Source organism: Petaurus breviceps, unplaced genomic scaffold (genome assembly GCF_028583685.1).
Source record: "Petaurus breviceps papuanus isolate PSGF00001 unplaced genomic scaffold, PetGlider_PUasm1.0 582, whole genome shotgun sequence".
In the NCBI taxonomy this organism is placed as follows: Eukaryota; Metazoa; Chordata; class Mammalia; order Diprotodontia; family Petauridae; genus Petaurus; species Petaurus breviceps.
Window position 1 is genome coordinate 3,030,270 of NW_027186390.1, and position 25,335 is coordinate 3,055,604.

General features: G+C 36.2%; 1 pseudogene; it reads right to left on the bottom strand.

The window, feature by feature from the left end:
• Positions 1–5,187: 5,187 nt before the first annotated feature.
• LOC138173425 (L-lactate dehydrogenase A chain pseudogene) lies at positions 5,188–6,941 on the bottom strand (annotated as a pseudogene).
• Between the last annotated feature and the right edge of the window lie 18,394 nt (positions 6,942–25,335).

Here is a 25,335-nt window from a genome sequence, read left to right on the forward strand (position 1 = left end):
TTGTATTTTTGTATCAAGATTTTTTTTTATTGATAGTAGCTTTCAGGTAATATGATTATTCTTATGTTTTCTCTACTTGATCTGTTATCCAGATCAGTTGTTTCACTTATGAGGTGTTTCACATTCTCTTGTATTTATATGTGTGTATATGTGTGTGTTTGTGTGTATGTAAACATGTGTATATATGTATATGTTTATACACATATAAATGTATATTGTGTATCTATATGTATGTGTGTGTATATATATATCTATGTATCTCTTTATACCTACATATATATTTATATATAAAATTTTTTTGATCTCTTATAACTTCACTAGCTTCTCCTTGCCTAATTCTGATTTCCAGGGAGACATTTTCTTCCTTAATATTCTGGATCTACTTTTCTAATTAGTTTACTTTCTTTTCATAATCTTGTTGTTCTTGGATTATTCTTATTATTCTTTTCAGTTTTTCCTCAATCTCTCTCATTTGATTTTTAAAATCTTTTTTTTTAAGTTCTTCCATGAACTCTTTTTGGGCAGGTGACCATTTGGCATTACTCTTTAGAGTAGAAAAGGGTTTCTTTACTTCAATATCCTCCTCTGAACATGAACCCCAGTCTTATCTATTCCCATAGTAGCTCTCTATGGTTGGATTCCTTCTCCTTTGTCTGTACATTTTTTTTAATAGTTTAGTTTTTATAGTCACCTTTAGTCCTGGGGTTTGGGTGACAGTGGCTCTGGCCTCTGATCCTCTTCATTTCTCCCCTCTGACCTTGAGCTCAAACCAAGACCTCTAGTCTCCTCTCAGTGCTCACAGTCAGTATCGTCCCTACCCCACTGCTTCTGCATTCACCAGGCATGTGCTGGTTCTTTCTGGCCCAATCTGCTCTCCACAGCACAGCTGGACCTGACATTCCTTGTCAGCAGAGGTTCACTATATCTTCCCCAGCTAAGACACCCAACTGCCCTCATGGTTCCTGGGGCAAAAGTTCCAGTGCCTGGGGCTAGGCAGCCTCCCAACACAGCTAACCCCAGGGCTTGTCACTTGTTGTTTAAGCAGCTTGACTTTTGTTAAAGAGGACCCTAGATTGGAGGTGTTTACTCTTCATGAGAAGGAAATCTAGTCCCAGGATTTTTGTTCAGATCTTTTCTGATTGCCCCAGGAGTACCCCTGTTCTGCTCCTACTCTTATTTATTTTCACCCCTCTATGTTTGCCCTGAGGCAAACCCCTCTTTTGTGGAGGAAAATCTTGAGAGTTTGATATTTTCTGACCTACTCTACCATCTTCTCAGAATCCTCTCCCTATAACCTGGTCTTAAAGAAGCCATGCTGACTCTTTGTGATCATCACTTCCTTTTTTAGATGCTCACTACTGGATCCTTTAATAATATATTCCAGAATTTTCTTCCAGAATGAAAACCCAAGCTCACTGACCTATATAGCTTGTAAACTGCTATTGTCTTTCTCCCCAGCAGCCTCCTCCATCCCGACCAAAAAAAAAAAAAAAATCAGGACCTACATCCCTCTCCCATTAAGAAGCTAAAATAAATATGCCTTAGAAATTAACTAAATGGGGTGGCCAGGTGGCTCAGCGAGTAAGAGCACTGGCTCCAGTTTTGGGATGACCTGGAGATCGAATCCCAGGCTCAGACACTCAGCACCACACCCAGAAATAACTGGCCATGTAACCTTGAGCAAGTTACTTAACCCTGATTGCTTAAAATAAATAAATAAAAATATATTAAAAAAAGAAATTCACTAACTTTAATAAACTTTTGTTGTTCAATCATTTTTTTCAATCATCTCCAACTCTTCATGTGTTTTGAAGAAACAGATAACAAATCCTTTAATTAAAACATGGATTTCAGAACATTCCTTGAGTATACAAAAATTTTATTGGAGCCTGAATTTTATCAAAGCATAACTATGGTGAACAATCTCCCTAAAGTGATATAGATCCATAAAAACTTAAGAACAATGTTTTTAATGGACATAGCCATACCAAATATTTGAGCTGTAAGCTAAATGGAATGAAAAGCTTTCCAAATAAAAGGAGCTAACTTAAGATATAAAACTGATGTGGGAATAGGACATGATATATCATCATTGTTCTTGTCCTGCCTGTTATTGAATTGTCCTGAAAATGTTTTCAGTGATGTTACAGAAAATATGCTTACTTTCCAATATTTATTCAATAAATCAAATGCACCTGTTCTACCTACCTTTACAAACATCTACAAAACAATAAGTATAAAAAGTAAGGGGAAGATATTGATTTGTTTCATGCTGCAATAGTTACAGCAGTATGGCTGGAGTTAGGAAGAGATAAGGTCATATACAGACTCACATATTATTAGCAATAATACCTGAGCAAGTCATTTAACTGCTGCCTAGATTTTTCCTCAATTGTAAAAAGGGGGAAATAATAACATCTATTTAAAAGGGTTGTTGTAAGGTAATATTTATAAAGCATTTAGCACAAATATTTGTTCTCCTTTGCCAAAAGGCTATAGAACTATGCATATCTTTTGATACAGCAATACCACTACTAGGGCTATATCCCAAAAAGATTACAAAGAAGGGAAAAGGACACACATGTACAAAAATATCCATAGCAGCTATTTTTGGGATGACAAAGAATTGAAAATTGAGAGAATGCTTATCAATTTGGGAATGACTGAACAAGTTATGACATATGAATGTAATCGAATATTATTTTGCTATAAGAAATGATGAACAGGGAGGCTAGGTGGCAGAGTGAAAAGAGTACCAGCCCTGGAGTCAGGATGACCTGAAATTAAATCTGGCCTCAGACACTTAACACTTACTAGCCGTGTGATCATGGGTAAGTTGCTTAACCACAACTGCCCTCCAAAAAGCAAAAAAAAAAAAAAATGATGAGCAAACAGATTTCAGAAAAACCTGGAAAGACTTATGAACTGACTAGGTGAAGGAGCAGACCCAGGAGAACAGTGTACATAGTAACAGCAACTGCAATGTGATGACCAACTTTGAAAGACTTAGATCTTCTCAGCAATCCAATGATCTAAGACAATTCCAAAAGACTCATGACGCAAAATGTTATCCACATCCAGATAAAGAACTATGGACTCCAAATGCGGAATTAAGCTTACTATTTTCTCTTTTTTTGTTTGTTTTTGTCTTTCTTGTGGTTTTCCCCTTTTGTTGTGATTCTTCTTTCACAACATGATCAATGTGGAAATGTGTTTAATATGATTGTACATGTATAGTCTATATTAGATTGCATGCCATCTTGGTGGGGGAAGGTAAGGAGGAGGAAAATTTAGAACGAAAATAATCTTTTTTTTAATTGGATTTTTTAAATTTATTTACTTTTAGTTTTCAACATTTGTTTCCACAAGATTCTGAGTTACAATTTTTTCTCTCCCTGTCTTTCCCCCATACCCACCCCAAAACAGCAAATACATTGAATACCCCTTTCCTCAATCTGTTCTCTCTTATATCCTCCCCATTCATCCCCATAACTTTCTAACAGGGCAATATGGGTTTCTATAGCACAGTACCTGTACATCTTATCTCCCAGTTGCATGTAAAACAAAACAATTTTTAAACATTTGTTTTTAAAACTTTAATTCCAGAATTTTTTCCCCTTCTTCCCTCCTCACCCACCCCCACTGGGAAGATAAGCAATTCAGTATAGATTGTACATGTGTAGTTACCCAAATAATTTCCATAGTAGTTATATTGTGAAAGACTAGCTATATTTCACTCCATCCTATCCCACCCCCCACTTATTCTATTTTCTCCTTTGACCCTATCACTTTTCAAAAATATTTGCTTCTACCTACCCTCTCCCCCAATATGCTCTCCCTTCTATCTTCCCTCCTCTTATCCCCTACCCCCTCTATTGTCCTGTAGGGTAAGATACCTAATTGACTGTGTGTTATTCCCTCCTTAGGCCAAATTCAATGAGAATCAGGTTGTCCCATTCCTTTTTCCTTTCCTGTTCTTCCCCTCCATTGTAACAGTTTTCTCTTGCCTCTTTTATATGAGATAATTTACCCTAAGCTATTGTTCTCTTTCTTCTTCTCCCAATATATTCCTCTCTCACCTCTTAATTTATTTTTTAGAGATCATCCCTTCATATTCAATTCATCCTGTGCCCTCTGTCTATATATTCATGAACATACAAATGCCCACACTCACATATATATTTATATACACATACATCCTCTTATACATACATATATATGTATGTATACAGATACAAACATATATATTCCCTTCAGCTATCTTCATACTGAGAAAAGTCTTATGAATTACAATCTTTCCACGTAGGAATATAAATAGTTCAACTTTAATAAGTTCCTTATGATTTCTTTTTCCTGTTTACTATTTCGAGTTTCTCTTGATTCTTGTATTTAAAAGTCAAATTTTCTGTTCAGCTTAGGTTTTTTAATCAAGAATGCTTGAAATTCCTTTATTTCATTGAATTGTGATATTTTCCCTGTAGCATTATACTCAGTTTTGCTGGGTTATTCTTGGTTTTAGTCCTAGCTCCTTTGATTTCCAGAGTATCATATCCCAAGTCCTTTGATCCCTTAATGTAGAAGCTGCTAGATCTTGTGTTATCCTGATTGTGTTTCCACAATACTCAAATTATTTCTTCCTGAAAGCTTGTAATGTTTTCTCCTTGACCTGGGAACTCTGCAATTTTGCTATGATATTCCTAGGAGTTGTCTTTTGGGATCTTTTTCAAGAAGCGATTGGTGAATTCTTTCAATTTCTATATTGCCCTCTGGTTCTAAAATATCAGGGCAATTTTGCTTGATAATTTTTTGCAAGATGGTGTCTAGACTCTTTTTTTTTTATCATGACTTTCAGGTAGACCAATAATTTTTAAATTCTCTAACCTGGATCTATTTTCAAGGTCAATGTTTTATTCCAACGAGATATTTCACATTGCCTTCTATTTTTTCATTTGTTTATATCTGTTTTATAGTATCTTGATTTATCATAAAGTCATTAGCTTCCAATTACTCCAATCTAATTTTGAAGGAGGTAGTCTCTTCAGTGAGTTTTTGATATTCCTTTTCCATCTGACAAAATCAGATTTTTAAAGCATTCTTCTCCTCATTGACTTTTTGGGCCTCTTTTTCCATTTGAGTTAGTCTATTTTTTTTATCAGTTATTTGTTGTTTATTCAACATTTAGGGTTAGTATGACACTTGAGTAATTGGCTTCATTGTTGTATATACACAGATCTTTTTATATAATATGGAAATTTACAACGATTGATGTATGTGTGTGTGTGTGTGTAGACAAAAATCAGGTCAGGTCCTCTGGAAATGTGATGAATGGGGCCATGCTGTAGTAGCCCTAATGGAGAGGAGGACAAGGTAATCAATGCATCAATAAAGAATAACTACTGGGGGCGGCCAGGTGGCTCAGCGAGTAAGAACACCGGCTCCAGTGTTGGGACGACCTGGAGATCAAATCCCGGGCTCAGACACTCAGCACCACACCCAGAAGTAACTGGCTGTGTAACCTTGAGCAAGTTACTTAACCCCGATTGCTTAAAAAAAAAAAGGTAAAAAAAAAAAAAACAGAATTACTACTGTATGATGTCTTGTAGTCAGGAGTGTTGTCTTCTAGACCTACAGGAACCTGTAGTACCTACATACAAGGCAGGTAGTTTATATACCTGTGGGGCACTATCTGTTTGACACCAACTACTAAGTCTATACATATATCCAGCATCATATGCAAACATCAACAGGGTTTAAACAAATAGTCACACTCTACTATTCCCCATTTCTAATTTTAGGAAGAGACTAGAGTATGTTCACAGGTTTTACATTTCTGGTGTTCAATCACCAATCAGAAGAAGGATTTGACGTATTTGAAAAGCAAATCATACATAACTCCTTAACTACTGTCATGTTCTCTTGATGGCAGCACATTAAAAGGTTTTAAAATTGCAGCTCCTTCTGGATTCCCCAAAGAGTATCTGCACTCTTCTTTAAACGGCCCTCCTCTGGATTCAGGTTTACCTTCACCACATCTGAAATGCTATTCTGACCCAAGATACATGGGACACTAAGGAAGACATCCTCATTAATGCCATATAGTCCCTTAATCATGGTGGAAATTGGATGCACTCTTCTAAGATTCTTCATAATGCTTTCTGCTAGATCTGCCACAGACAAGCCAATGGCCCAGGAAGTGTAGCCCTTCAGCTTGATCACCTCATAAGCACTTTCAACCACCTGTTTATGAACTTCTTTCCAATTCTCTTAATCAGCATCAGTTCCTATTTGAGGATTAACATTCTTCAGAGACACACCGACGAGATTCGCACCACTCCATACAGTATGAACACCGGAGTCTCCATGTTCACCAAGGACCCTTCCATGACAACTTGAAGAATGGACACCAAGTCTCTCCCCCATTAGGTAACAGAAATGGGCAGAATCCAGATTGCAACCACTTCCAATAACATAGATTTTAGGAAAGCCACTTAGCTTCCAGGCCACACATGTCAAAATATCCACTGGATTGGAAACAATAAGCAGCTAGCAATTAGGGCTGTATTTAACAATATTGGGAATGATGAATTTAAAGATATTCACATTACGCTGGACCAAATTAAGATGACTTTCTCCCTCCTGTTGATGTGCCCCAGCCGTAACAATGACAAGTTTTGAGTTTGCAGTTACACTGTAGTCTTTTCCAAAACAATCTTTGGCATTTTGCGGAAAGGGCTGCCATGTTGGAGATCCATCATCTCTCCCTTTAGTTTGTCTTCTATTACATCAACTAAGGCAAGTTCATCAGCCAAATCCTTTGTTAAGATACTGATGGCACATGCCATGCCAACTGCACCAACCCCAACAACAGTGATCTTGTTCTGGGGAATCTGTTCCTCTTTTAGGACATTCAAAATCAGCTGGTCCTTAATAGTAGATGCCATTTTGGGGGATATCCGAGCTCAAACCGAGGTTGCTGGTCAGGCTGTGAGTTATACATGAGATGGCTGCTCCCAGAATCTCTGAGTTAGTCTATTTTTTATGGTGTTATTTTCTTCAATGTATTTTTGGGTCTCCTTTAGCAGGCTGCTGACTTGCTTTTCATGATTTTCTTGCATCATTCTCATTTTTCTTCCCAATTTTTCCTCTACTTCTCTTACTCAAGTTTCAAAATCCTTCTTGAGCTCCTCCATGGCCTTTAACCAAGTCATATTTTTCTTGGAAATTTTTGATGCAGGAGTTCTGACTTTGATGTGTTCCTCCAGCTCCAAGTCTTGATCGTTTTTGTACCACAAAAAGAATTCTATGGTTTGTTTGTGCTTCTGTTGCTTGCTCATATTGGCAGCTAATTGCTTGACTTTTCAGCTCTTTGCCACAGTAAAACTCTGCTTCCAGAATGGAGAGAGCTATGTCCCAAATTGTTGGAGTTTTTTCAGCTGCCAAAGCTATTAGAAGGGAGCCCTATCTACAGTCCCTACATACTCTGGCTCACTGGTCACACACCACAGGACCACCACCCAAGACTGTGATCTGAATCCAAGCAGGTCAAAGCAAGAGTGATTACCCTCTGAGTGGTTACTTCATCTCCCTACAATCTGCAGGCCAGGAGCTCTGAAGCAGCCATGTGGTAGCGGCTACAGCCACCACCCCACCTCCGCTTCTCACCCTGGGGTAGCAGCTGGATCATGCTCCCCCTGTTCCAAAGAAGTACCACACTGGCCTTTTACTTTGTCCTTGGCATTTGTGGATTGAGCCACCTGGAAACCGCTACAGCTGCTAGTGATTTACTCTCATGAAGTCCTCTCCAGCCCTGGTTTGGGCAGTGCTAGAGCTAAAACCATAGCTCAAGCAGGCTGGGCTTGGCTGCCAGGACACTGTGATTAACCCTTCCCACCAGCCTGTTGGGCTTCCTTCAGTGGGAGATTCATTTTTCTCTGTCACTTTGTAGGTTCTGTAGCTCTAAAGTTTGTTTAGAGTCATTTTTTACATGTATTGGAGGAGGTGGATGCCCGAGCCACACCAAAGTCCTGTTTCTACTCCACCATCTTGGCTCTACCCCCTCAAAAATCTTATAAAAGTGAGTATTGAAAACTAAAAATAAATAAATGTTTACAAGCTTTAAAAAATACTTGTTCTCTTTCCTACCTTCCATTTATATCTGAACTGAAATAAGATAAGAAGGAAAGGAATAATAAGTTTCATATAGCAGTTTCTGGTTACAAAGAGCATCACATACATTATCTCCTTTGATCATAGCTTACACTTACATAATGCTTCTTATTTACAAAGTTCTACTCATATGTAATCTCTTTCAAGCCCAATACCAGTTCAATTAAGTAGTGCATCTATGTTTGCCCAGTTTTACAAATGAGCAATGGGGCTTAGGGGGTTTGCCCACTATGGCATATATACCTGATGACAAGCCGGGATAAGAATTCAAATAGTTGTTCAAAGATAGCAAGCTAGAATAAGAAGCCAAATAGTTGTTCAAAATGCTTAAAGATGATAAATCTTTTTTTTTTAGTAGAAAAGTTATCTGGAACCCAGTGCAATGAATTTTCCTAAGTAGCAATATTAATATGATTTTTACCCAAAACAACCTAAGGCTATAAATCAATTAGATTTATAGGAGGAGTAAAAAGTTTAAGGTTGGAAGGGAGATGGAGAGCATTCTAGGGCATGGGTTATCAACCAACTTCCCATTTATTTGAAATAGGGGATTCATACTTGAAAAATAGTATAACAAATGAAATAAGAATAAAATAGTTCATGGTGACTATTGAATTAAGATACTCATCTGATACATTAACTTTGCTCAGCTTAGTTCAAATTAATCTCACAGATTTAAACTCACACTTTTAAAATAATTTGATTTAGAAACAGACTAGATCAAACAGGGAAACACATTAGTGAAAGGGCATCTTGAAGAGCTTTCTGATCTCAATTCTTTTATTTCATGATGAACCATGGTACTATAATATTGGAAATTTAGAGGAGAAATGGGCCTTACAGATGACCTAGTCTAGAGGTTTTTAATATGAAATTCATGTACTCAATTTTTAAAAATACTTAGATAATTGTATTCAATAAAATGGGTTTTCTTGGGGTTGGCTATGTGGTTCAGTGAATAGAGCACCTGCCCTGGAGTCAGGAGGACCTGAGTTCAAGCCTGGTTTCACACACTTAACACTTATAAGGTAGCCAGGTGACCTTGGGCAAATCACTGAACCCCAACTGGCCTGCCTTTCCCCCTCCAAAAACCAAAAAAATAATGTGTTTTTTTTGCAATCATATGTTTAGTTTTAATGCAATTAAAAACATTGATTGTCTAGACACTACCAGACTGCTAAAAGTGTCCATGGTGAAGCAAACAACTAACAACAACAAATCAGGTGCTCTAGTATAACTTCATCATTTAACAAATGATTAAATAGTTAAATTACTAGAGCAGGATCACAAAGCTAGTAAATAATCAAGGAAGAGTGTGGAGACAGTCATTCTTAACTCAAATATACCCCTGTATCCAGTGAAAGTCCTGGCTGCCTCTAAGATGTTTTCAGAATAGGGATATGTGATTCCAAATGCAGGCTTTAGGGCTCTAAATCCAAAACTCAATCCAATGAACAATGTGGTTAAGAGGGCATTTCTTTTTTATAAATTAATTCTCAATTTCTGTAATTATTCTTCTTTATCTAAGATAATGTCCATTTATCAGGAGACAGACTGTCATTTTATCTTTGTGTCCCCACATAGATATTTGATAAGTATTTGTTTTAATCCCATTTTTGATGAACTGAAACATAGGTAGTGAGGGTAACACAAAAGTCACTTTTTAGAACTTGAAAAAAAGTTTTGTTTTGTTTTCTAAATCAAGGAGGTAGAAAAGTGATCCTTTTAGACAAATTTAATTGTCTTAAGTCTTAAAGAAGTGTTTTGACTGGGCTGAAGAAATATCAGTGTGTTGTTGTGTTTGGTTTTGCTTTGATTGACATGTAATTCATTAGCAAAAAGTCTCCATGGAACATTTAAGTACACACAAGATCAGATAGCAGATGGAAAATATCTTGGAAACCATGCATTTTGTGGCTTTTCTTTTCTGATAATGGTGCAGAAGGTGGTTGGGGTGGGAGGATGAAGCTGGAGCAACTGGAAAGAAACTAGATCATTTTGGGGTGCAGCCCCCACCTGGAGAAGAAGTACATGCAAGTATTTTTTTCTGAAGTGTTTGTTTTTCTTTCTTGTTGCCTTCAAAGGGGTCAGAATATCAGTGAAACAAGATGTAAACATAGTATGATCTCAGATTACATTGGTTCCTGGGGCCATCAGCAAAGCAAACATCAGTTGACCAATGAAAAATACAACTATTGACCATTATTGGAAGCTCAGAGGCCATTTCTGACCACCAAGCAGCACAGTTAATGATTCTGTTCATTTCTAATACAAATAAACTGAAGAGAGGAAGTGGTCAGTAAATGCTGAATCTGAAGACGAGATGAGAAGGGAGCTGGGGGAATGGGGTTAATAAAAAATGTTCAGGGCTGACATTTCTTCTTTATTTGAAACATTCTTTGGAATGACATGATCTTGTTGATACAGTTTAGTAAGCCACAAGCTGGCGCCAGGTTTTAAGGTCCTTCCCACTGTTTGTTCTTTCATGAGGTTCACCCTCCTACTCTTAAAAACAACAACAACAACAAAAACTTCAGAAGAAACTACATTTGAGTTTACCATGATCTGGCAGTACTGGTAATATACTTGAGAGTCAAACTGGGAAAAGATGAGGCAAAATTATTTTTTACATATTAATATTTAAAATCACAAGAGATGAGAAAATAGTTCTGAAGATTTGAACCTGAGTGATTGACAGAATAATAATGTCCTCAAAAGAAGGCTGACAAAGAGTTTACAAAGATTTCTTGACCATAGCAACTCATTAGTGTTATCTTCTACTTGCTTACTTGATTGTGAGTTTCTTGAAGGCAGAGGCTGTTTTATCTAAGCTATTTCACTAGCACAGTGTTCTGTACATGATAGTCACTCATAGTCAGTAAAACTTGACTTCAAATCCTGCCTCAGATACTTAATATCAGTATAATCTTGGGCAAACTACTTAGCCTCTCTCAGACTCAGTTTCCTTACATGTAAAATGTGGGCAATAGTAACTACCTTCTTGGTTCATTTTAAAGATCAAAGGAAATAACAGGTTAACCACTTTTAAATCCTTAAAGCACCATTCAGATGGTACTTTTTAAAAAAGAGACAGTTTCTAAAAATTAACCAAGAAAATCTACTCGGAAAGAGTTTCAGTAGTCAGTTCTAACTAGAACTGGGCACAGTTAGGACTTAGAGTACCAACCTGTGTAACAAGAACAGAGTGGGGCCATAGATCTTCTGCCTATATGGGTATAGCCAAGTAAATATTGAAATAAGTAGTTAAGTTTTCTGAATGTGAGTGTTAAGTGACCTGGAGAACATGAACTGAAATGGAAGTCCAGTTTGTAAATTACAAGGGAAATTAATTAGTTTCTAAAGCTAAGTCACAATTCCCAGGTATTTTGAGGAATTTCACTTGTATGTTTCTACGACCTCCCTAGTTTAATGTTGTTCCATTTTCCTAAAGCTTCAAATATGAAAAAATATAACCAGATAGCTTTTAAAATGGTTTTTGATTAAGTAATGTGTGATCTAAGATAACTTTATAATAAAACCTCAAGAACACAATCTTTTTAGCTCTAAGGGTCCTTCCTTTCTTTTATTTTTAACATTAGTATATAAGTATGTATATATGTATAGTCATCCCCCACTTATTTCACTATGGAAACTGAATAAACCCAGTTCCTTCATAATTCATTATTTATCTTACCTAATCTGAGAAATTGTTGCTATTGCTGTTGTTTTTCCTCCCCCTACCCTTATGAATTCCAAATTATAATCAGCTTCCCCATTGGGATGATCTGCCTTATATCTAGCCATGATATTATTCTGCTATAGGTTTCATTATTTGTCTCATGTTCTCCAGAATGCAATTTTTTTTCTAAAGACCTGATCATTATCCACTCTTTATGAACTCATGAGAAGTCTTTTGGTCTTTTCTTCCTCAGGCTAAATAATTTCAGTCACTTTATCCTTCTCTGCCCCCCCCCTATAGATTTTCTTTCCTATCCTTTTAATATGCTGTTTGAAAATACTTCTGAATCTGTGAAATTCTTTAAGATTCATGAATATAGGCTTGGCCAATACTGGAATTTTTCATTTGAACTATAAAAAATAGTCAACAGTTTCCCCTGCTAGTATTTTCCTTCATTGACTGAAATGAAATCAAGAAGAATCAAGCCATAAAACCCCACTTATTTATTTTGCATAAATAACCCAAAAATCTATTTTTTTTTTTCATAAATGCACCAGCTATGCTTAGGAGAACCATTTTAAAATGGTTTATGGTTAAGTCAGGAATTTACACATTCCGTTACACCAATCCCTAAATGTCAATGGAAAGAATGTTGAACTGGAAAGTGAATAGAGCTTTGAGAAAGAAATCTGTTCCTCCCTAGCAACTTCTCATGACATAGTATTTGTTTTATATTTTTCCTATATTTGATTATTGATGCTTGAGAAATTTTATGATATAGATATTATTTCTCATCATCTTTCGCTGTCCTTCCTCATTTAGTATGTGCCACTTGTCAATTTTTTCCCCGTATCTGCTTCTCAAACTGTTGTTACTATATTTTTGTTTGTTTGTTTTATTTGGGGGGGGGGCAGTGTATAAGAGTGTGTGTTTCATTGACAAAAAGAAAAAAAAACATGATCAGGGATGTAAACAATAAGAAGTATTGAAGTTGAATTTAATATCTTTCAACAACTTTGTTAAACATGTAATTAACCCTCACCCTTACATAGCAATCCATTAACTACCAATCTGCTAGTTTACTCATATACAAAATAACAAAAAATGTCCATACTTCAAATATATGCACATTTGTGTTCTTCTTGTGTGCATGAGCATTTATGTTCATACAAACACACAATCCTAATTACAAATAATGAATAGGTTCTTTCCTCCTGCTTCCTCCCATGCTCCTGTGCTTCCAAGCATGACTCCCAAATATGAGAGTGTCAAATCTCCTCCCTTAATTACATTTTCAGCATGGTAAAAAGTTCTTGAATTGGAGCTTCTTGGTTTTTAACAATTGCCAATTCTCCTTCCAAAAGGACAGGACACCTTTCCATTAGTACTTTAAACCTAGGTCGTTCACAAGTAAGGACTTGAACTTTGAAAGTTCATAGTAACTATTTCCAAATAGTAAATTATCTGTACACCTAAAATACAGCTCATTTGTGTTTTGCAAGTGGCTAGAGTACACTTTTAACCTTATTTCACACTGCAGTTAGTTGGTGCTGTCTGAAATTTACATAGATACCAATTTGGAAGAACTGTATACCAATACACCAGAAAATGTACACCAGTTAAGAAAAACAATGTCACATTGAGAGAAAAATATTTTATTGGACTGGTTTTCAAGCCTTTCTTTCCCTCCCTTTCTCTCTCTTTGGCCATCACTATACTCAACCTTGGATAGCTTTCTAACTTACCTGTCACAGAAATAACCTTATGTCCCCAGATCCTGCTTTGCCTTGAGGGCAACCTTCAGTCTGAACCTAAGCTGCCAAAGGTGGAAAGGTTAATCCAATTGAGAGAAATGGCTCTTTCTTCGTCCTTGTCTCTAATTCCAGTAATGCAATGTAATGAAAAGACTCCCAGAGACAATAGATAATTGTGCCCTGGGTACAGCGACAGTGTCCTTGCAGGAAAAAATGAAAATAACTAGCTTTTTTCTTCACCCTACAAAGAACGAAAGGAAAACAGCCTTGTATTTGCAATTATGCATTTTCCTTAAGTTTAGAAATGCAGAAAGTTAACCAAATCTCAAAACTTGGAAAGATACAATATAAATTAGTGAGATGTTGGGATCCATACAAATTTCCTATAATGAATCTATTCTCACAACAAAATTTCTATGGGCCCTTCATTAACCACTAAATTTTAGCTGAAATTATCCATATTCCAGTTTCCACAGGAAGCATAGTTTACCTATTATAATCAGGAGGTTATAATTATCTTATTTTGTTTTTCTTCAAAATATTAAAAACTTCATTGTCCAGTTTTAATAGAAGAAATTATAATAGGCGATTATTAAAACAACAATAAAAACTTTATGGAAGACATCTTTAGGAAATTTATACTTCACTATTCTTCACTTTTGTAAGGAGAGGTAGTTTCATTAAATGTGATTTTCTGTGCACTTATATTTATAAACTAATCTTATATGATCTTAATTCTAGTATTGAAACATTTTGTTTCAACAGATCCTATAAGTTATATTTTGCCCTGTAAGTCAAATAGTATTTTTCTTTAGAAATCAAGAAATGATAAATAGAAGTATTTTATTGCCTGTACATCTTAATTGTCACTGTAGATAAAATGGTAATTATCAATAAAAAAAATTGCCTTTTACCATTTCACTTGTCATCAGGGTTGGTCGAGATAATATCAATAATATGTATAAAGATTTACTAACTAGATAAGAAAATAAGAAAACAGTCAGTCAAGCAATCAGTCCACAAATACTAATTAAGCATTTACTCTGTTCCAGGCCTTGTGCTAAGCATTGAGGATACAAACTGAGGAAAAAGATAGATCTTTCCTTAAGAAGCTCACGTTGTAATAGGGAAAACCTGTAAATAATTAGATACATACAAGAAATAGTCAAAGTATATGAAAAATAATCTTAGGGGAGAAAGTATTAACAACATATGAGACTGGGAAAAATTTCTTTTAGAAGGTTTAGTTTGAGCTGAGTCCTGAAGAGTAGACAAGAAAACTAAGAGAGACATCAGAAGAGAGACTTCTTCAAGTATAAGGAAGAGAGAGGGGGAAGACACAATATAAAGGCATGGAGATGGAAATATTTTCTTCAAGGAACAGCAATTAAGCCAATGCAGCTAGATTGTAGAGTTTATGAAGGAAAGTGGAATAAGAATATTATTAAAGTAGAAAGGGTCTAGGCTATGAAGGGCAGCTAGCTGGAACAGTAGATAAAATGCTGTCCCTAGAGTCAGGAGGACCTGATTTCAAATCCAACCTCAAACACTAGCTGTATGACCCTAGCAGGTCACATAACCTTATTTTCCTCAGTTCCTCATTTGTAAAATGAGCTGGAGAAGGAAATGGCAAATCACTCCAGTATCTTTGCCAAGAAAATCACAAACAGAGTCACAAAGAGTGACTAAATGATTAAATGACTAAAATGACTCAATAACAACAACAATATATATGAAGTCTACCTGTGAAATCAATAAGCATTTATTAAGGGTTTATTATGTGTCAGGCACTAAGGTAAGTTCTAGAGATGCAAAGAAAATTATAAACAATATTTTCTTTCAAGAAGTCCACATTCTAATTGAGAAAAAGACATTAAAATAATTATATACATACAAGATATATAAAAAGTAATGTTGAAGTAATATCAAAGAGAAAGGACTAGTTTTATAACAGGGACTGAGAAACGCTTCTCAAAGAACTTGGATTTTAGCCATGATGAAAAAATGCCAGGGAATCCAGGAGGTAGAGATGAAGAAATAGAGCATTCCAGGAATGGGGAAAAGACACTCTAAAAGCATGCACTGAGAGAATAGGAAATGGAATGTTGTGTGAGAGAAAAATTGGAAAACCCTGTATAGAAGGGTCATCAAGTACATGATGGGGAGTGTAAGATGACAGGAAAGGTAGGAAGAGGCCAGACTGTGAAGCTTTTTGGAAAACCAGAGAGAGGGCTGTGGATATGTCCTAAAGATAATAGGATCAATGGAGTTTGTTGAGTAGAAGGGGGTTAATGGTCTGACTTGAACTTTAGGAAGATCACTTTTGTAGCTTAGTCAAGAATGGAGGTAAACTGGAATGCTTTTGCAGTAATGGTACAACCAGGGTGGCAACTGTGTCAGAGTAGAGATGGGCACATGAAAAAACAAAGTGAGGAAGAAGAGAGTGGTTTGGGGAATATATCATGAGTTCAGTTTTAGTCCCAAGGGGTTTAAAATTTCTGTGGGATGTCCAGTTCTCAATATCTAATAAATGAACATGTGAGACTAGAGGTCAGGAGAAAGGTCAGGCCTTGATAAATAGATCTGAGAATCATTTGAATCTATGAAAAGCATTAAATGACAAACGGTAGACTTTATGTTAAATGGTTGGTGTCTTTTCAGTGGACTTTTGAGGGTGATAATACCCTTTCATATTTAATATTAATAGTCTCCCATTTATCCTATATAAATACAAGGCAAGGAACACTGTGATTGTAGTAGGGTCCCCACTGCACATGTCTCAAAGGAAAATGGAAAGATATAGTAGGTTTCCAGTGAAAACTTGTACATGTGAAGTGGATAAAAGATGGTATCAAGGACATGTCTAAGCAAAAACAGCAGGTGTGCCAGTCAAGTAAGGAATCAGAGAGATAACAAAGGAGTAGTGTAACTGTCCAAAGACCCTCAGGGTATTACAAAATTTATCTATAAGTTTTTAGCTTATAGTCTGGGATGATATTTTTAATATAGAAAAATACATTCACACACACATACACATATATACATGCATACATATATAACTATTGCAATATAATTTATTTCCCTTCATAAACCTCTACATTTCATGTATTTAAACCATTGCTCTAAGAAAGGAAACATAGGCCTCACCAGACTGCTGAAGGGATTCATAACACAAAAAAGACTAAGAACCCATGCCCTAGAGGAAGTTCTCCAGCGGATTAGCTAATATTCCAGTAGAAGATTTAAGGAAGGACATAGATAAGAAGAGCAAAGCATAAGAAAACATAAAGATGTTGCCATCTACACTGGTCATAGAAGAATACATACTGATCAAATTATGGATTCACTGATGTTTTGAAGTGGATACTAACTGGAAGATAATTGTTAGCAACAATATTCTCTCAGTGATGTTATATGGCTACAAATCATGGAATTCCACTATCTGAGAAATACACAAATGAAAGGAGCCTGAAGTGCAATGGAAAGTAATTTTCTAGTTGTATTTAAGATGTAGTATACTAACAAAAATTATTTATACATAAAAACTGAAAGTCCACATGTTATCAGTCAAGTCAATGAAATATTCCTATAATGAGACTAAGGGGTTATCATAAACGGACCACCAAAGGTTACATTGATATTCTTCAGAAGCATTAATTCTATTCAATAAGCCCTTATTGAGTGTCTGCTATGTGTCAGGTTAAAGGCTTAGTGCTGGGGGTGCAAAGACAGAAAATGAATCAGTACTTTGACTAAAGAAGCTTAAATTTAATTGAAGGAAAACATGTGTACATAGAAAATCAAATACAAAATATATACAAAGTAATTTGCATGGAGAGGGCAACAGTCCAATGTGTAGGGTAGTTTGTTAACAACTGAATGTGAATTTAAATGGTATGATGAAAGGGTAGGGTATTATGGGATAGGAACCTGGTAGAGATGGAGCTAACATTGATTTCTATAAGGGAAAAAGGAGTGACAGTCTTTGAAGGGAGATTCAGTCTAGGGAAACTAAGACTCAAAATCACAGAGATTCTGAAAGGAGCCATAGGGCAGTAGATTGTCATGCCCTTTTTAGGAAAGATGATAATATTAATTTGATTATCAGTCCCTAAACAATAAGTGGAAAGAGTAGGAGAGAGTACATGTGAGTCAGCAGCATAGATAACAAGTCCTTTATAATTGCTGGATAATCAAGGCAGGAGTTTTTGGAGTCCTGTGTGAGGCTGGTTGTCTAGGGGTCAGGCATGTTTGAGATACTCATCCTGGCATCATTAGCTTCATTGAAGGCTCAATTGAACACTGCTGTCTTTTCCTATGATCTGTATTCATAAAAAAGATTTCATATTTGGCAAAAAAAATGTTCTTACACCAAAACATAAAACAACAACAACATAATAGAAGTAATTTAATCCCTAACCTAGGACTCACTCCAACATTTGAAATCATCTCTTGCAAGGAATGAGGAGCAGTGGATTCAGGACTCATAAGATTTTTGGTCCCACACTGGTGAACTGTGTAATGGGTGGAATATTTATGGAAGATTGATGGAGAAACATGGGTAATAATAAAGGCATGGGACAAGAAGGTCTTGAAGGATTCCAATTTTCCCTGCTGGAAGAATATTTGTGCCAATGGGAAATGGATTAATTACCTGGATGAGTGAGCATCATTAAGTTTTTACTTTGTGCCTAGCACTGTACTAAACTGTGTGCATAAAAATGCATACAAGCAAGGAAGTCTCTTGTCTTCAAGGAGCTTACATTTTAATAAGGGAAGAAAATCATAGGAGAGCTAAAGTTAGAAAGGAAGCATAAAGATGTATAACATGACCTGCAGGACAGGCTAAGATAAGGTAAAAGTTCACCTACTAGAGCCTAGGATTACATGAATAGGAGTAAAATTCCAGTGTAAAGAAAAAGAGGCAGCCAGAATGCAGGTAACATAGTTCAATAATGAAATGGTTGTGTTCAAAGTCACACAGCAAGTGAATGATAAGGCAGAGAAGCAATACAAGAGCTAATGTTGTTCAGTAGGTCTTATCAGGTGACCTAGCTTAGCTAGGGGAATTGGGCAAAATCACATCACCTTTCTGGACCTCAATTTTCTTCATTTTTTTAAAGGTTAAGTAACTTGCTCGAGGTTATACGGCTAGGTGTTTCTGGGTGGGTACTAGGTGTCTGAGCCTGTATTCCAACCCAGGTCATCCCAACTCTGGGGCCAGTGCTCTTACTTGCTGTGCTACCTGGCCACCCCAACTTTCTTCATCTTTTAAAGAGAAATACTAATTCTTTTACTATCTACCTTGCATTAGTATGAAGAAAATGCTTCGTCAACTTTTGTCGTTTCTGCTATTGCTACTCCTGTTATAACCCATATTTCTTTTCTGAGGGTGTGGCGGTATGGGAACAATGGTATGCGCAGAAATCTCTAGCAACTGGCTCTATGAAAAAGAAAAAAAGGATGCATCACACAGATTTAAGTTTAACTTACATTATTAACAGTTTCTCTTTGCTTTCTTAAGTCTGGACAAATGACAAAATAATAAAGCAAGCCCTGATATACAGTTTGCCCAATTTCAAGGCTCAAATACTCACACTGAAAATGTAACAGTTGTCTCCAGCATACCCATTTGTGGGGATAAACCTGAAATCTCAAAGACAATGGTTAGGCTTTGAATAGGGCCCAGGGAACAGAGGTTTGGTCAGGGGTCTAGAGACAAGCTCAGCTCAGTCTTGAAAGACTCACTATTTAGTTGACCATAGTGTGATGAATATTGGTTAAAACATCTCTTAAAGAAAATGCATTGGTTTACAAAAAAGATGCAATCTATAGCAGGGGGTTAGAGGGAGGGATTATCCAAATCTTGGAAGAATGGATCTTTAAAGCATCAAAGTCATTCTCATAAACTCCCAACCAAGTTGTCTCTTCTGTAGGATAATAGCTTAGTCATCTTCCTCTCTCAAAATGAAGGTTTCCTTCCATTAAAAAAAGCAAGTGAGTCATCCTCAGGATCAACTGTCTCAGCTCATTTAGCTGACATTAGCTGACATACCATTTGACATCAATGGAACCAATTTTGTGAGACTATGGAAAGAATAGGCATTCTCCTCTCTGCTCCACCGGATTCCAAGTTGAAAAACAGAACGCTGTTTAACCTTTAGCCTTAATAAAATCAGCAACATTTCAATTTGCATTCACATCAAATAAAACTTCCAATGTTAAAAAAAATTTCTTTTATTAGTTTCCAATAAACAAAATGACATTAAAGTATATAGCCTGCTTAAATGGAGCTTAAGGATAAATCAGAGAAATAAACAAGACAATACCAGAAGGGGTAAAAAAAAAACAACAACTTTAAAACTGATAGGAATAGAAATGGCAAGTTCCCATGCATATTTCCACAAACCAACTTGAGATTTCACCTCACTTAGAAGATTTTGTTTACATGAATGACTACAATAAGAAAGATTTTCTGATAGAATCATGTTCCAAAAAAACCTTAAGTAAGCATTTACGTCCCTTACTAAGTTCCCTAAGGGGAAAATGAAGAAGACATATAATTCCTATTCAAAAAAGTAAATCATTCTCTAAGATTCAGTATACCCTAAGGCACAACTAAAAGCCTAGGAATAATTCCCACATTCACTATCTGTTTGACCTTGGGCACTTACTTGGAGAATCTCAGTTTTCCCATATGATATAAGAGGTGATTTGACCAGATGGAACCTGAGTTCCCTTCTAGTTCAAGAACAATTCCCTCCAGCTCTCCTTAAGTCCTTGAGGTACAGGCTCTGGGAACCTCCCTTGGACTCCTGATTAAATCATCCCATTTGATGAGGCATTTGCATGAGGCAATAAGCCTTACATTATGGCTGGGCCCAGACCTATAGTCTAGTTACTAACTGCTAACTATTAACTCTAGCCTAGTTACAAGCCTAGCCCTCCATTGTTCATCTACTACCCACCCCTGAACCTATCAAAATATTGATCCACTCTTGAACTGGCCTAGCCCACCATGGTCTGCAGTCTTCAGGTGACCTCTCACCATTAATCACTCATTGACCTCATTAACTCCTCCATCAAACTCCTCCCCTAGACCCCCCATAGATTCCTCCCACAAACTTCTGTATCTAAGACCCCATCCTTTCTTCATGTTTGTTAGAGTGCCATAGAAGAGTGAGAGTGCCATAGAATGCCATGTGGGTGAGAGTACCATAGAATAGTGAGAGCACCATAGAATGACCTAGCACAGACTTACTCTGTGTCTAATACAAGTGAACTTTTAATAAACTTTACTTTGCTTTAGTTGAGAAGACTTGAGTCAAATTCATTCTTTTGGGGTCTCCAGAGCAACTCTAACCCTCTTAGTAGGTAACCTCTTCACAATGACTTCTTTTCTGCATATACATTGCTAAATTTTCACAGATGAGGAAAAGGGTAATTCAATCCATTTAATAAAAATAATCATGCAATAAATTCTCCCTTTAGGCCACTACAATACAGACTTAAAAAAAATTAGCATTCAATCTTCACATTAATGGCCCCAGAAAAGAAAATATTCTGGAAAGAGTACATACACACAAACTGATATAAACCTCTTATTATAAAATGAAACATTTAAATAATTCATTTTGGATTCACTTCATAACATCTAGGTCCTAGTTAGATTTATTTGATATCTATGCTCTATTATGTATTAGTCCAATTGTTTTAATCATCACGATATTGGAGCCAACTTTGCTGGTTGCATGTTTGCAAACATGCTGTTTGCATGTCCATATTTTATGTTTGTGTGTGTGCATATGTATATGTGAATATATACACACATAATATAATAAGATAGGATAGGATACAATATGATATGATACAACATGATATGATGTGATACAATATAACGTGATGCATGTATGCCGCAGTAGCATGCCTTTGGATTGAAAAATCAAATTCAAAAGAAGAGAATGCTAGAGTCATGATGAGCCAGTAGTACATCCAAATTGATCTGGGGGTTTTACAGGGCTCAAAACTCAAAAGAAATCAGCAGTGTGATAAGGCAACCAAAAAAAAATGTAATTCTGTCTGGAGCTAAATTAAGAGAAATGCCACTTCCAGGAATAAATAAGGGATTCTGCACATGCCTCAGTCAGAAGATATGTAGAATATTGTGTTTAAGTCTGTTTGCCACAGTTTACAAAAAGACAAAGAAAAGGTAAAGCATGTCCAGAGGAGGATCATCAGGAGAGTAAAGGGTTTTAACTCCATGTCAGATGGGAATCAGTATTAGAAGGAAATGGGGACATTTAAATATAAGAAAGGAAGACATGGGTAAGAAGGTAAATGGAGAGGAAAGGGACATAATTGTTATCTTCAAATATTTGAAGGGTTGACATCTACAAGACAAGCCTTCTATTCAACCTCAGAATACTATACTAAAAGTGATGGGTAGAATATGTGATGATATATATTCAACTTTGGCATAAGGAAAACAACAACAATAAAGCAAATATCTAAGCAATTAAAGTAATTGCAGCTACACAAAAGCCAAAAAGGGTGACTAGGATAATATTGTAAAGTCAAGCAGGAACAGCTACCCTGAGGATTGCTGCTGTGAATAACTTTAAGATCCTGATTGCATAGTATAATGAACTCTCTATTTATTCAGCAATAAACTAAAGCAAACCATTCATATAAAGCAAATACAACATTCACAACAATATGACATAACAACTTATTACTAAAGTGGCCACATAGTATTAAACAAAAGATATTCAATGGCACAATCTCAATAAATCAATATAAAGTACCCATCTTCTTTCATCTCGATTGGAGACTGGCTTCCAATCATCCTTAACTCAATTATCCTTAAGGAGCAATCATCCTTAAGGGATACAAAGTACAAAGGTCTCCCACCCCTAGGTCACATTGTCTTAATCTTGTCAGTCAGCACTAAATACCCAAGTAAAGGTCCTTTCATCTTGAGGAAAGCCTGACTTCCAAACTCCATGGCTTCTCTTCCATACTCCCAGATCTTGCCTGAATTCACCCAATTGTCACCTGGAATTCACAGGTAGGCAGCTCTCAGCTCCTGTTCCAGCTCCTATTCCTTATTGAAGCTCAAGGCTACTAGTCCAAATCAAGTCCTTTGCAGTTTCTGGGAAGACAAAATTTAATAGAGTCACAATAATATTACCACATTAAGCTTAGCAGAGCTACAATAATATTCACACATATTGTAGGCATTGTCATCTCAATTCACTTTCTCCCTGTGAAATCAACACAAGTTAACAGACAGGGTGCTTCTGTCTGACAAAGTGACACCATCCAACAGACGGAATGCTTCTGTCTCACAAAGTAGCACAAACACAAATCAACACAGACAGAACAGACAGAATGCCAACACCACAAGTGTTCTCCCTCTCAGTTCTGCTTGGTCCAGTGTTTGCTACTTTTATATGCTTTTCTACTTCCTTTTCCACCCTTCCTGTTCTGTCAGCAAGTTCCTCCCACCTCCAAATCACAGAAGGGGTTCAAAGACACTTGAGTAACTGTTACCATAGTAACTGAAACAAGGAGCTAAGTACCATTTTGCTTGCCCTTACATATACTGAGTTTCTCTTCATTGGAGGTTTTCAAAGAGCAACTGGAGGGATTGAATTACTAACTACTGAACACAGAGTGAGTGGCATAGGACCCCTGACCTTATTAAAAAGTGATCTTAGAACTAGAAGGAGCATCACAAATCATCTAGTTAAATACCTTCATTTTATAATTTAGGAAAATGAGGTTCATGGAGGTTGTGACACTCCCCAAATCTTTAAGGGAGTAAACATCCAAAATGGGATTGGAATCAAGGTCTTGACATCCAAGGCACCATTATTTCCACTGTACCATTATGCTTCCTATTGGGCTTATTATAGCAGGAAATCTTTTACAATTTTAGGTTAAACTAGGTGGCTGCTTAGATACTTAGATAATGATTCTATGAACACAGGTCACAGAATGAATGGATTAGAGTGAAGGCATCAATACTATTAGAGAAAGGTGGGGGGGGGAAAGCTTCTAATACATTCCCTTATAATATTTAAAGTAGAGCAGTTAAACATTGCAGTAGACAGGGTGCAAGACCTGAGGGCAAGTAGATCTGAATTTGAATCCTGCCCCAGATATTTATTTGGCTTAGTCATTTAAATAACTCTTAGCAAGTCATTTAACTCTTAGACTCATTTTCCTCATCTGCAAAACAGGGATAATGATGTTGACTCCATAGATTAGTTGTGGTTATCAAATAAGGCTGCATATGTACAGTGCTCTGTTGACCTTGAAGAGAGGGGCATGGTCTTGCATGCTAATTCTATTTCTAAGCATCAAGATGATTAGCATGACAAAGATGATAACAGAACAAGAGACATAATTCTGTGTTCTGATATCATAATAGAAAATACATGAAAATGAAATAGAAATATGAATATCCCACCTGCTGGAAACACCCTACTACAGAGTATGCAGACCACTAAAGTGTATAAATCAAGAGTGTACATGAAATGAAGACATAGAAACTTTCATTATGTGCCCATGGCATATCATAATAAAATAGAAAATAGGTTTGACCAGTTATAAACAAACACTTCTTACTATTTTTTACCCAAAGTGCCCTCAGCTCCATGTTGCACCATAACATACTTCTGATAAATGCAAGGAAAACATGGAAATATTTTAAATAGATAAATGGATGAATGAATGAACAAAAATTTAAAAAAGGAATTAATGAAGAAATATATAAATGACTTCATCTCTAAGCCTAGAATAGATGAGTTAAAGGTTGACAGCAAGGAACAGTTGAAAGTTACAGGGAAATGTTAAAAGGTTCTAAGTCACTGAAAAGTTTTAGTAAATATGAACTCCAAAAATGATAGCTAATGATGACAGAAACTGATGAAAAAAGCAACATTAATATGATTGTGAGAAAAAGATGGGCATACTTATGGAATTATAAAAAGTCCCTTTTTAAAAAAATGACACTATAAATCTAACTAGGAGGCTAATTATATAAAAATGAAATAATTTTAAAATCTAGGATCTTGCAGAACTCAATGGTAAATTTGATATAAAATATCTAGAAAACATATAAGGAAAATATTAAAGACCAATTATAAGGTATTCATTAAGATCAAAATGTGTGTTTGTGTGAAAATGTTATGTGTGTTCTTAAAATTGTCATCATTACTAAGGTAGTTTGAAAAAAAAGTTTGAGGCTGGGTTGTATATGAGGGGATGGTTCTACAAAACAAAATCATGTAGGAAAAGGTAAAAGGGAGCACTTATGTTATAAAAATGAGGCATAAAAAGAAGAACTGATACAAAGGAAGCAGGTGAACATGGAGGGCTGGTAATGTTGGAATATTACTCTCATCTGGGTTGAAGAGGAAATGACTTCTATATCTGGAAGAGTATAGAAATCTTCTGAACATGTAGAAAAGTGAGAAAGCTGGGGGACAGGGTGGGAAAGGAACTTTTAGAATGGTAGGTGGATTGGAATTTGGAAGGGTGAGGATAAAGAATGGGAGATTTTTGGAGGGGTGCATGGATTGAGATTTGGGAGGGTGTAAGGGTTATGGGATTTAAAGATCTCCCATGCCCCATGGACATGCTGACATAGCAGAGCAAGAGAAAGTGAAAAGCCGAGCTAACAGTCCTGCGGTTGGCAGTTGGTGGCAGTTGGCTTTTTTTTTTTTTTTT